The following is a 12,069-nucleotide window of genomic DNA, read 5'->3' on the forward strand; positions in this document are numbered from 1 at the left end:
GGCCCACTCTGGAGAAGGGAGGAAGAAGTGTTGTCCATTCTGGCGGTAGGAGGCCATGTCACAGAAAGCACTGGCAGCCTCAGTCTGAAAATGAGAGGTGAAGGGATTGGCTGAGGCACCTGAAAGAATTTTAACAGGTCCTAGTACCTGGGTCCTTTTCTCTGGCAACGTCCTGGTCAGGGTTCTGGAAGCAGGATTTATCTAACCCTTAGATTTTTCTAGTTTACCAGGTGGCCAGGAAAAGTGAATGTATTTCCAAATCCAGACCCCCTTTTAGGGTCTGGCTCAAAATACATACAAAGAAATGAATTACATGATTTCCAGTCTTTGGAGCAGATATTCCGGACAAATAAAACACATGCAGTTCCAGCAACGGGCTACCCGGATGCATGTGACTCACCTGCGCACGCAGCGAAGGGCCTGTTACTGGCAGAGTCCTGCTTTTACAAGTCAGTTTGCCTCCAAAACTGTTACAAAGGCAGTCAGGGGCTGTTTTTGAAATTGCCTACATTCTGACACATTTTTCTGGTTTCTACTCTCTCAATCCTGCTTAGGTTTACCAAAAATTTCAAAACATCTTCCCAAAGCAACAGAGAATGCAAAGGTCTCCAGACTATGATGTTGGGAAAGCTAAAGTAGAGAGATTGGGTTTGGCAGGACCTAGGATGACCTTGAAAAAGAGAGCCAGCTGGGTTTCCTTCATAAAGGTAAGACCCACGGTGATGGAGGCCTGCCTCTCGGTGATGTCAGCAGTGTTACCAAGTACCCTCCAAGTGGGCCAGGTGATGGGCGGCACCAGGCCCATCAGGTCCCTGCTGTCCCCTCTCCTTACTCCCTCAGCAAACTGTCCCCTAGGACAAAGGGTAGGAGCCTCCCTGTCCTCAGGAGAATTCGGCCTTGGCTCCAGGATCTCCCAGCTCCTTCCTGCCTCCTCGAGCCTAGGAGGGCATTAGCCATGCTGATCCACCTTCTCCAGAAGTGGCCCATACAGCACCCCTCCCTGTTGGGTCAGAACTCCCTTTCTGTTGTTAGTGATCTCGCCTACTTGGCAAGGACAAAGGATAACACTTGAAGTATAGTTAACTTGTATAAACCCAGCTTTTTAGTCCAAAACTATTTACCGACTACATACTGTGTATCAGGCATGGCCCTTGGTGCTGGAGATACAGAATTCACAAGGAATAAACAAGTTAGCAGATTAAATTAGATGATTTTCATTATTCAGGGTAATTATATTCTATAAAGTTGCTACAAATACTGAATTAATACTGAACCCCTTGCTCATAGGGAAATACAGGGTTAGGTTCATCAACTGATCGATACATGCCCTCGTTTTATGTGGGTTTCTGTGTACAGACAGTAGTTTAATGGGTTGCTGATTCATTAAGATTGAACTTGCGGCCAACACTATAATTGATGCCTGAATGAAGTTTACTAAAACATGTATTTCTCCAACAAGACACATCTTGTGTACTTAGGGACACTATGTGGAACCTCAGTGCTATGCTTGGGGCCATTCTAAGCAGTGCAGCCACCAACAAAAAGCACAAATGTATAAAAACAGGGCACTAAATAGGGCACGAAAAGGACACTTGTTTATGGTACAAGAGCTGACATAAGAAGGCAGAGTGTTGCCTGGTCTGACCTCAGCTGGAAATGTGGAGTTGAGCAACTGGAATTTTCACCGTCCCGTGCATGTCCATGAGGGACCAGGAAAGGTCTGCCAGTATTGATCTCGGGGTGGCAAATAAATCTTAGTGAGTAGGCAAGTTCACAAATATGAACTCCATGCATCATGAGGGTTATGTATTCATATATTATGTATTATGAAGAAAGAAAAGTCTTATGTGATAAAGAGGGATGGAAGGGAAGGAGAAAAATCATGACTGTTAAGCCTGGGGCTTAAGCAAATAGGTGGTCAGTGTAGGGGAGGCCAGACCCTCTGGTTTAGATCATTACACTTGCCACCTAAGTATAGGTATCAAGGGGATAGTTGGATAGAGCAGGCCGGAGCTTAGAGCTAGATATCAATTTAGAGAGTTATCCATATATTACTGTATTTATTAATCACAGAACTAACTTTTGAAATACAATCTGTTAATGCGAAAGGTGAAGTTTCACATGCGGGGTCACATGTCTTTGTGAGTGAACGTCCCTTGCCCCACACATTGCGTGCAAAGCCCAACACTGATGGCCTCAGGGTCCCTTCTGTTCATGGATGGGGCTGTGACACCTCAGGTGGAGCTACTGCGTCTCGCAGGCCAGGCGCCAATGATCTGCCTCCACAGGTCTGTGAGCCCACAGAGGCCCACGAGCCCACACAGGCCCAAGGCTTCCCATGCCCTAGTAGGCTTTCTGGCGTGGAGGCCAGATCCCTTTTCAGAAGGTCTTTGCATCTCTGTGCTTGCAACTTTAACTTGCAACAGATAACCATTTTGTTGTGTTGTAACTTGGTGTGGATATGTTTATCCACTAGATTAAGCCAAAATGTGATCCTTGGCAAAAGAAGCCTTTGACCAAACTAAAAGAATGGAGAATAGATGTAATAATGCAACTCCAAGCAAAGTTTTTGAAGGTAAGAAAAGAACCATGTTCCCTTATAGATAAAATTCTTACTGAAATTGTTCTTAGAAAATTCAATTTTCTCTTTCTTTTGAAAAATGTTAGCAATAAATTCACTATGAAGGCTTTGTTTGGAACTTTCTAATCTAATTGCAAAACTTTTGTAATCCTGTTAGCTTTCAGGAGAGAGTAGCAATTGTCAAGAGTTGGATATTAGTCCAGCTTTAGCACTAAGTCTCTGCGTGATGTTGGTCTAGTTATATAACCTCCTTGAGTCTTACTTTCTTCATCTATGAAACAAAAACATTAGACTGAATTGTCTTACTTTTATTGTGATAAAAAAACACTTAGCATAAAATTTATCATCTTAGTAATTCTAAGTGCACAACAGTTCAGTAGTGTTCGGCATATTCATATCCCTGTGAAACAGGCCTCCAGAATTGATTTACTTTGTAAACCTGAAACTCTATGCCCCCTATCGAACTAATGCTGGTATATCCGTACCATGGAATAGCAGGCACCTATAACAAGGAACAAAGCAGTGATATCCTCAAGAGCAGGGATGCCTCTCTAAAGAACTACACAAGTAAAGTCAATACTGTAAAGACTATGATTTCATCAATACAACACTCTTGGGATGACAAAACTATAGAAATGGAAAACAGAGTCATGAATTCGAGGGGGTAAGGAGAGGTGGTGGGGAAGGGAAAGGAGTATGACTTCAAAAGGGTAACAGGAAAGATTTTTGTGCTGGTGGGTTTGTTCTATGTGTTGATTGTATCAAAGTCAGTACCCAGGTTGTGACGCTGTAGTTTTGCAAGATGTTAACATTGAAGGAAGCAAAGTGAAGGGTGCATGATCTCGCTTTACATTATTGTTCCTCTTTTCTTAAATTGTGGTAAAATATACATAACATGAAATTTACTATTTTAACCATTTTGAAGCATGCAGTTCAATGGTATCAAGTTCATCCATATTGTTGTGCAACCATCACCACCATCCATCTCCAAAACTTTTTCGTCTGGCAAAACTGAAACTATACACCCATTAAACAGTAACTCCACATGCCTCCCTCCCCCTAGTCTCTACTACCACCATTCTGCCTTTTGCCTCTGTGAGTTTGACTATGCTAGGTGCTACGTATTAGTGGAATCATACAATATTTGTCTTTTTGTTTATTGATTGGTTCATTTTACCCACCATAATGTCCTCAAGGTTCATCCATGTTGTTGAATATGTCAGAATTTCCTTCCTTTTTAACGTTGAAACACATCTGCTTATCTATTCATTTGTTAGTGGACATCTTTGTTGCTTCCACCTGACCATTGTGAATAATGCTGCTATGAACATGGGTACGCGACTATCTCTTTAACAGCCTACTTTCAACATATACCCAGAAATGGAATTGCTGGATCATAAGACAATTCTGTTTTCAATTTTTTGAGAAAGGTTCATACTATTTTCCATAGCACATGCAGAATTTTACAATCTCATCAACAGTTTCCAAGCATTCCAATTTTTCTGCATTCTTTATTATTTCACTCATTATTTCTTCCTTTATTTAATATTAGTCACCCTAACAGGTATGAAGTGGTGTCTTAATGTGGTTTCACTTTGCATTTCCCTGATGATTAGTAATTTTGAACATGTTTTCATGTGTTTGTTGGATGTATTGCATACGTATTTGAAGAAATGTCTATTGAAGTCCTTTGTTCATTTTTAAATTGGGTTATTTGAGTTTTTGTTGTTAAGTTGTAAGAGTTATTTATATGTTCTGGATCTTCCCAGATACATCACTGAGATATATAATTTGCAAATGTTCTCTCATTCTATGGGTTTCTTTTTTACTCTGTTAATTGTATGCTTTGATGCACAGAAGCTTTTAAGTTGAATGTAGTCACATTTGTGTGTTTTTGCTTTTTTTTTTTTTTGGCCTATGCTTTTAGTGTTATTTCCAAGAAATCATTGACAAGTTCAATATCATAAAGATTTTCCCTTGTTTTCTACTAAGAGTTTTATAGTTTTAGGTCTTATGTTTAAATCTTTAATCCATTTTGAGTCAATTTTTGTATATGGTGTAAGATAAGGTTCTAACCTCATTATTTTGCATGTTGCTCCAGTTTTTCCCAGCACCATTTGTTGAAGAGACTGTACCTTCTCCACTGAGTGGTCTTAGCACCCTTATCTTTTGATCATTTGATCATTTGGTCATTTGAGGGTTTATTTCTAGTTTCTCTGTTCTCATCCATTGGTCTGTTGGTCTAACTTACTCCAGTAACACATCATTTTTTATCATTGTAGCTTTGTAATATGCTTTGAAATTAGGAAATATGAGTAATCCAATTTTTTCTCTTTTTTTTCCAAAATGATTTTGGCTATTTGGGGTCCCTTGAGATTCCATATAAATTTTAGGATAAATTTTTCTATTCCATTAAAAAATTCCATTGAGATTTTGATAGAGATTCCACTAAGTAATCTCTGAGGTTTCTTGTGATATTAAAATGATTAAATTGTTATGTATATTGATGAAGTAGAAGTTCAGCTCTGGAACTATTTCAATTTTTTGCCTCCAGAAGAAGAGAAAGGACATTTATTCAGCACATGCTACATGCCAGGCATTTTTGCAGCAATCTTAGGAGAGGTGTCATTAGCGTTCTTGTTAGGGTAGCTTGTCCTGCTCTGCATGGAAAGCCAGGATTCCAGCAAGGATCTAAGCCCAGGTCTATGCCCTTACAATGCACTAGGGGCCCCCTCCTGCATCTCCTGATGGCTTTCTAACTGCAGCTGGAGGTTGTACCAAAAACTGATGGGTGTTTATCTTTTCACTGGTGCCTCAGCACTTGTAGGGGTTCTACCTGCTATTGTACTTAGGAGGTCATAACAGAATATTCAGTTTTCTATGTTTATTTGAATATGTACAGTGTTGAATGGATGAACTACATAAGGAAATCATGATTTAAATTTTATTTTTTAATTGAATAAAGTCCCACCTGGGGCTTCTTTCTTATTCATATGTATATAACCAATTCTTGCTAAGGAGAAGTGAATAACCCTTCTCCCAACCTTTTCTTCTCCTCTGTGTTCTCAAGATTTCCAGCCCTGGGTGAGTAATGCAAGTGCTCCAGGATCACACTGCAAAGACAGACACGCTGGATCCATCTCATCCAGCTTTCGTGGCTTCCCAGGGTTTGCATCCGTGCAACTATGACTGAATCAGGGAGAATATTTATAGCAACATCAACCTCTACCAGGTACCACAGAGAGAAATAGCTAATATGTCTTTCTGTTCAACTCACCACCTGTGTGTAGATCTTAGAAATTTACTTTGGTAGTTTTTCAGAGACCCTCCCCCTCAAAGCTCTATTACCTAACCAGGCTTGCTTTTATTATAAAAAAAAAATTAAAGGCTAATTAAAAAAGAGGACTATAAAGAGGTGCTATATAAGATACTGTTACAGCCAGAACATGTACTCAACTGATAAATAACAGTGCAAAGCTGCAAACTTTGGTGCTAAATACCAGGAGAGGTGGACAGTCGTTAGTGTTCAGACAGAAAGTGATCCCCACAGGGTTGGTTCTACTGAGAAAAACTTTTGAAGGAGAAAGAAATTGAGCTGGACTTGAAGAAAGAATAGGGCTTAAGGAGGTGTTGCAGAGGGAAGGAGGGAGCTCATTCCAGGAGGGAAACATAAACGACAATGCAGAGGAGAGACTATGCGTATAGTGTTCAAGTTTGATTAAGTGGAAGACTCATGGGGAAATGTAGTGAAGAGAAGTTTTTTTAGAGGGGGGAGGAGAGGGCAGGTTGTAGATGTCTGTGAATTCCAGACTAAGGAATTTGTGCTTTATCCTGTACAGCAAGCGCTATATGCAAAGCTGCATTTTTTTTTTTTTTAGGAAGACTAATGTGGCCACGGGGTGTTAGTTGGATTGGAAGAGTGAGAAATTGCAGGCAGGGATGCTAGTTAGGTTGCTACAACATAGGATAGACATGAAATTTGGCAATGAAAGGGAGTTTCTACACAAGGTAGTGGGTATTTGTCTTTACACTGGTACTATAGCATTTTTGAAGCTATGACCTACTATTGTTTGTTGCTCTAAGAGAAGACTTTTGTTTCACCTGCTTATTTAAGAGGAGAAGACTCGAGTTTATTTACAGTCTGGGGGGAAGGAGCAGTAAAGGACAAGAGATGGGAGGGGAATTTGGGAAACAGACAACCCTGGGGAAAGAGGAGGAGACAGGATGAGAAAACCAGGTAGGAGAGTAATTTTGAGAAAGGGAGAATGGCATCACTTCCCTTGAGGTGAATGAGGCACATAGAATTTTCAGGTGCAAAATGACAAGATGCGTGGGCCCGTGGATGGCCTGGCTGTGTCAGAGAGGGAGAGGAAGAGGAAGATGTGTGCGTTAGTGAGGTAGAAGGTGAGCATGGCAGGTGAGCAGGTATCACTATGGGGGAGGCCACCAATGAGAGGAGAATATAAGGATGACCATTAGCTAAGAGGGCCCAGGTGGCACAGGAGGGCATGAATTTGCAGTGAACCCATCTGTATAATAATTCTATTACTTTCACCCCTAAAGGCAACTGTAGAGTGAATAAAAATTACACATAAAGCCAAGGGTATGGGGAAGTTTAGGAGTAGAATCCTAGAAAGAGAAGCACTGTCATGATCCACCATCCCAGAATGGCTATGGAGGAAAAGAGTAACCTGAAATGGGTCTAGCAAGTTACAGATCGTCTGCAAGGAAACACACAGGTGCAAGTACACACGTGCACACACACCACAATTTTTATAACTTTTCTATCTGTTTAGACAAGTATCTAGAAAAATGAGTTGGCCACACGGATGAGGAGCAGATGCCGCATGTCGCAGCACCGAGCTCCCTGGCCCTGGAATGCCCTGACAGTGTACCTGCCAGTGACGCTCTCCTCAGCTAGCATCCTGCGGGAGTTGAGAAAATAGCCAGGTTTTTCTTATCCTATTGTCATTTCACAGTACAGTTTATGTCTCCATTCAGGAAGACCTTTTATGTTCTAACAAGGAGACATTTAAAAATATCTGGCTCTTCTGCTTCTTGAACCAAACTGAGAGGAAAGAGGGTTGGGAGTTGGGAGTAGGGACTGAGGGGGATGGGCCAAAGATGGGCCCAGGCATCTCTGAACAAGACCTCTGCTCCTAGCATCCTGGACAGTCTATTTCCTGATGCCGACGTAATCTTTTATCTGCAAAACTCTGGTATTCACATCTGAGGGCCATCACCACAAATCTGTTTTCCTCCTTGGCTGAGAGAATAGGGAGAATTAAACTCCTGGTGGCTAAACGGGGGTGAAGGGAGGAGCCTATGAGTGAGGGAGAGGTAGGAGGCAAAGGAAGACAGAGTCAGAGATGGAGAGTTTTATGTTGTAAATCATGGCTGTGACTGGACCAGCAGGGCTCAGAGTTGCAGCAGTGCCCAGGAGTACTGAGGGGACAAAGGAGGTTTCCTCTGCGGGACCACTGTGTCGGTGAAAAGCAGGCAGAAGGCGCATAGTGAGAGCAGGAGGTGATAGCTCGGGTAAGCCCTGAGAGGCAAAAAGCACTAAATTAGAGCAAGTGTGAGGAGCCCAGCCTCACAGTAGGGAGAACTTCTGGTTCTCTGCTACTGCTTCCCTCCATTTGCACAGGAGATGGAAAGTCGGGGTACTGATAAAATTCAGTCTGTGCTTTCACTAAAGTCTGTTTCTAATGCAGTTGCCCAAATGTAAAGGGAGAAAGAAAGCAAAGAAAGAAAACCACTTCCTTTGGCTATTTACTGACTTATAAAAGTTGTTCTTGGAATTGAGCAAAGGGAGAAGAATGTGAGCACTGTATTTTCAAGTTGGTCCATGGTGAAGAGATCCTGAGGAGACTTAGGATGCCTATAGATTCTAGAGGGGGGGCATGAGGGAGACATAACATACACACACAAATCCCCCTCCACACTAGTGTCATGCACGTTTGTTCCCGGTTTCTCTCTCTCTCTCATTCATTCATTCATTCATTCACTCAGTGATTATTGCATAATGCTGCATTTGTGCCAGGAATTGTGCTGGGCTCAGGAAATGAAACACATAATAAATGAGTGAACAAAGAAGTGAATCTACATCTCTAACTGTGGGTGCCATGACGAAATCCACAGGAGCAGAGGGCAATGGGGCTGAGAAGAGCACTTACTGACAGAGAGATCGGCCAAGACCTTCCAGAGTCAGGGGCCTCTGAGCTGGAATTTGATGAATGAGAAGGAGTCAGCCAGGCAAACAGGCTGAAGAAGAGTTTTCCAAACAGGGAACAGAAAATAGCACAGGTTTAAGAAAGGAAATTCTAAGACAGTAACCAATAGTTTTTCACTTTCCTTCACATTTTCCTTGGTGACCTCCTGAAGTATTTCTTCCACATTGGTCAAGAGTCATGTTATAGCCTTGGCTGGTGCGGCTCAGTGGATTGAGCACCAGCCTGTGAACCAAAAGTTTGCTTGTTTGATTCCCGGTCAGGGCACATGCCTGGGTTACAGGCCAGGTCCCCAGTTGGGGGTGTGAGAGAGGCAACTGATCAATATTTCTCTCACAGATCCATGTTTATCTTTCTCCCTCCTTTCCCTTCTCTCTAAAAATTCATAAATAAAATCTGTAAAAAAAGAGTCACTTTACACAGTAACAATGGTGGCATGTTGCCATTCTGAATGTTGAATACTAGTCATGTGAGGGTTAAGATTAAGTAAAAGGTGGCAGCTGGGAGAAGTCACAAGAATGTGGGGATGAATTTTAAAGCTCTGTTACTATTTTGCAAGCACGTAGCAGTCAAGTATGAATTTTAATATCTGTGTGCTGGGGAGCAGCCTGATTCTGAAAGTGGCAAGTGACAACCAATCTCGCATGAAAACTAACTTTCTTAAGGGACTTCTGCATGAAGGACAGCAAACCTCATAGGACTGTCTGTTTTGACAGTTCTGTGTTCCACTTGAGAGAAAGTAGGCACTGCTTGTAATGCAGCTTCAGAACACTTTCTGATCAATTCTCAGTGGATACTGTGCACCAATAACCTTTCTTTAGGGGGTTTTTAAAAATAACCAAACGTTTTATTTTGGAATACTTTTAGATTTAAAGAAAAGTTGCGAAGATACTACAAAGAGTTCCCAGGGATTCCTTAACCCACTTTCTCCTATGATTAACACCTTGTATTTCTGTGGCACATTTGTCACACCTAAGGAACCAACATTGGTACATTACTGTTAACTAAACTAGACTTTATTTGCAGTTCACTGGTTTTTCCATTAGCGTCCTGTTTGTGCTCCAGGATCCCTCCCAGGGACCACATTGCGTTCAACTGTCATGTCTCCCCAGGATCCTCAGGTCTGAGCCAGTGTCCAGTCTTTCCTTGTTTATCACGACCTTGGCAATCTTCAGGAGTACTGGCCAGGCCACCTGTACAATGGCCCCTGTTTTGAACTTGTCTGATGGTTTTCCCCTGGTTACACTAAAGTTATAGGTTTAGGGGAAGAACACCCTAGAGGTGAAGTGACCTTCTCGTCACGTCATTTCGGGGCAGATGCTATCAGCGTGAGTTGCCGCTGGGGGTGTTGATCTTGGTCACGTGGTTGCCAGGTTCTCCCCTGCAGAGTTACTATTTTTTTCTTTAAGGAGTTTTTTAAAAAATGATTTTTAAACTACAGAAGTAATAAACAAATGTAAAATAACTTTTCTCTTCATACAAAATGGAACCATCCCTGAAAAGTCAATGCTTTAATGGGGACTCTAATACTGGTCCCCATTCCACTTCCTCAAAGGTCGACACTATTATTACTTAGAGCCTTTTCAATGTACTCGCATCCATACTTATGTCCCCATAAAAATATAAATAGTATAATTTAGTTTTCTAGATTGACAATCTACCATACCCTGTGGCAGCAATTTTCAAACTTTTTCATCTTTTGGCACACCAAAAAATTCTGCAGATCTGACAAAAATAGGCATAATTTTGATTCATTTACACTGGACAGCTATTGTTGTATTGGCTGTTGTCATTTTTTAGCTTGACAACCTAAGGGAAAAGAGGTCAATGCCCGTGTTTTTAGAATTCACCTCTTTAAAATAGTCAGGTATGGTGTGTTTTAAAAATTCTTGCAGTGTTCCAGTGTGCCATAACACACTGTTGAAAATCACTGCCCTAAGGATATTTTTCTACAAGTTGCTTTTTTCACTCAACAGCATGTCTTAGCTGTTTCTACTGTTGTCTTTCAGGGCTGCATTATATGCTGTTGTATACTACAGATCGCATAGCCAGCCCCCTGTGGATACTTGTTGCTATTTCCCGCCCCATTAGAAACTGTGCCTACTAGACTTCCTTGTGCGTGCCTCCTTATGCATGCGTGGGTTTCGTTAGAGCCAATATTTAGAAATGGATTTGCTGATTCACAGAATGTGCACATTCAAGATTTTTCATAGATCCCATTGATGTGGTATACCATTTTACTCCGACTAACGACTTAGGAAAGAACCTGTTTTCCCACATGCATTTTAACACTGTATGTTTTGCTAACCATTAATAATGTTTGCAATGTTTCTATCACTGTTTGAATTGGCCATTACTTACCATTTGCATCAAAGGCTGGCCACTCTTTTCTTTGTTTGCAGTTCTAGTTCAGATTCACTTAAAGATCTGGGTGATAAAAAGAAAACCATTGGATTTTCTTACAATTGTTATTGATGATAATGTATTACTTAAAAGAGAGAATTCTGGTCCAAAAGAACTGTATTTTTTGGATATTCTTTTGAAAAAAAACTTTAAAATAATTTGAGTCCTGAACAGGGAAGAAATGGGCTAGCTAGCCCTGCATGGATCCTTTGGAACTTGTAATTCTGTTACATCGTTATTTGCGTCCAGTGTCATTCCCCAAGAAAAGACCTGTTTGTTAAAATGTTTATTTAATGTACAAACATTAAATACTACTATTGACCATTGTATGTCTAAAGACATGGTTTAAATTGGTCGCTTTGACTTTATGGACCAATGAAGTAGCAGAAAATACTCTATCCTCTGCCTCTTCTTTCCCTTTTTCCCACCGGCCACACCAAGGAGAAGCAGGGGACAGCCGTTTCCCTGTCTGTGTTACACTCCCCTCCGCCTCCAGAGGCAGTGCGGTATAATGAGCGCATGGCACGCCTCCCAGAAGTGCTGCCGTGTGCAGTAGCTCCAGCGTGCAAGACGTTCAGGGAAACACAATACACCATTTTCCTGGTTTCCATCATCACATTTAATAGGACATTTAAAAAAAAACAAACATTTTTTAGGATAATAGAGTCATGCATTTATCATAGAAAATGTGTGAAATATAGAAAAGTTCAAGAAAGAAAATTAAAGTCACCCATTATTCTACCGCCCAAATACAACAACACTATTTTTTTAAAGATTTTATTTATTTATTTTTAGAGAGGGAAGGGGAGAGAGAGAGAGAGAGAGAGACAGAGAGAAACATCAATGTGCGGTTGC

General features: G+C 41.2%; 1 long non-coding RNA gene across 1 annotated transcript; it reads left to right on the forward strand.

The window, feature by feature from the left end:
• Nucleotides 1-516: 516 nt before the first annotated feature.
• LOC118500301 lies at nt 517-6,778 on the forward strand. Its single transcript, XR_004902863.1, has 3 exons — nt 517-707; nt 2,477-2,575; nt 5,652-6,778. It is a non-coding gene; the product is annotated as an uncharacterized LOC118500301 (long non-coding RNA).
• The last annotated feature ends 5,291 nt before the right edge of the window (nt 6,779-12,069 follow it).

This window comes from Phyllostomus discolor, chromosome 4, assembly GCF_004126475.2.
Source record: "Phyllostomus discolor isolate MPI-MPIP mPhyDis1 chromosome 4, mPhyDis1.pri.v3, whole genome shotgun sequence".
NCBI classification, from domain to species: Eukaryota; Metazoa; Chordata; class Mammalia; order Chiroptera; family Phyllostomidae; genus Phyllostomus; species Phyllostomus discolor.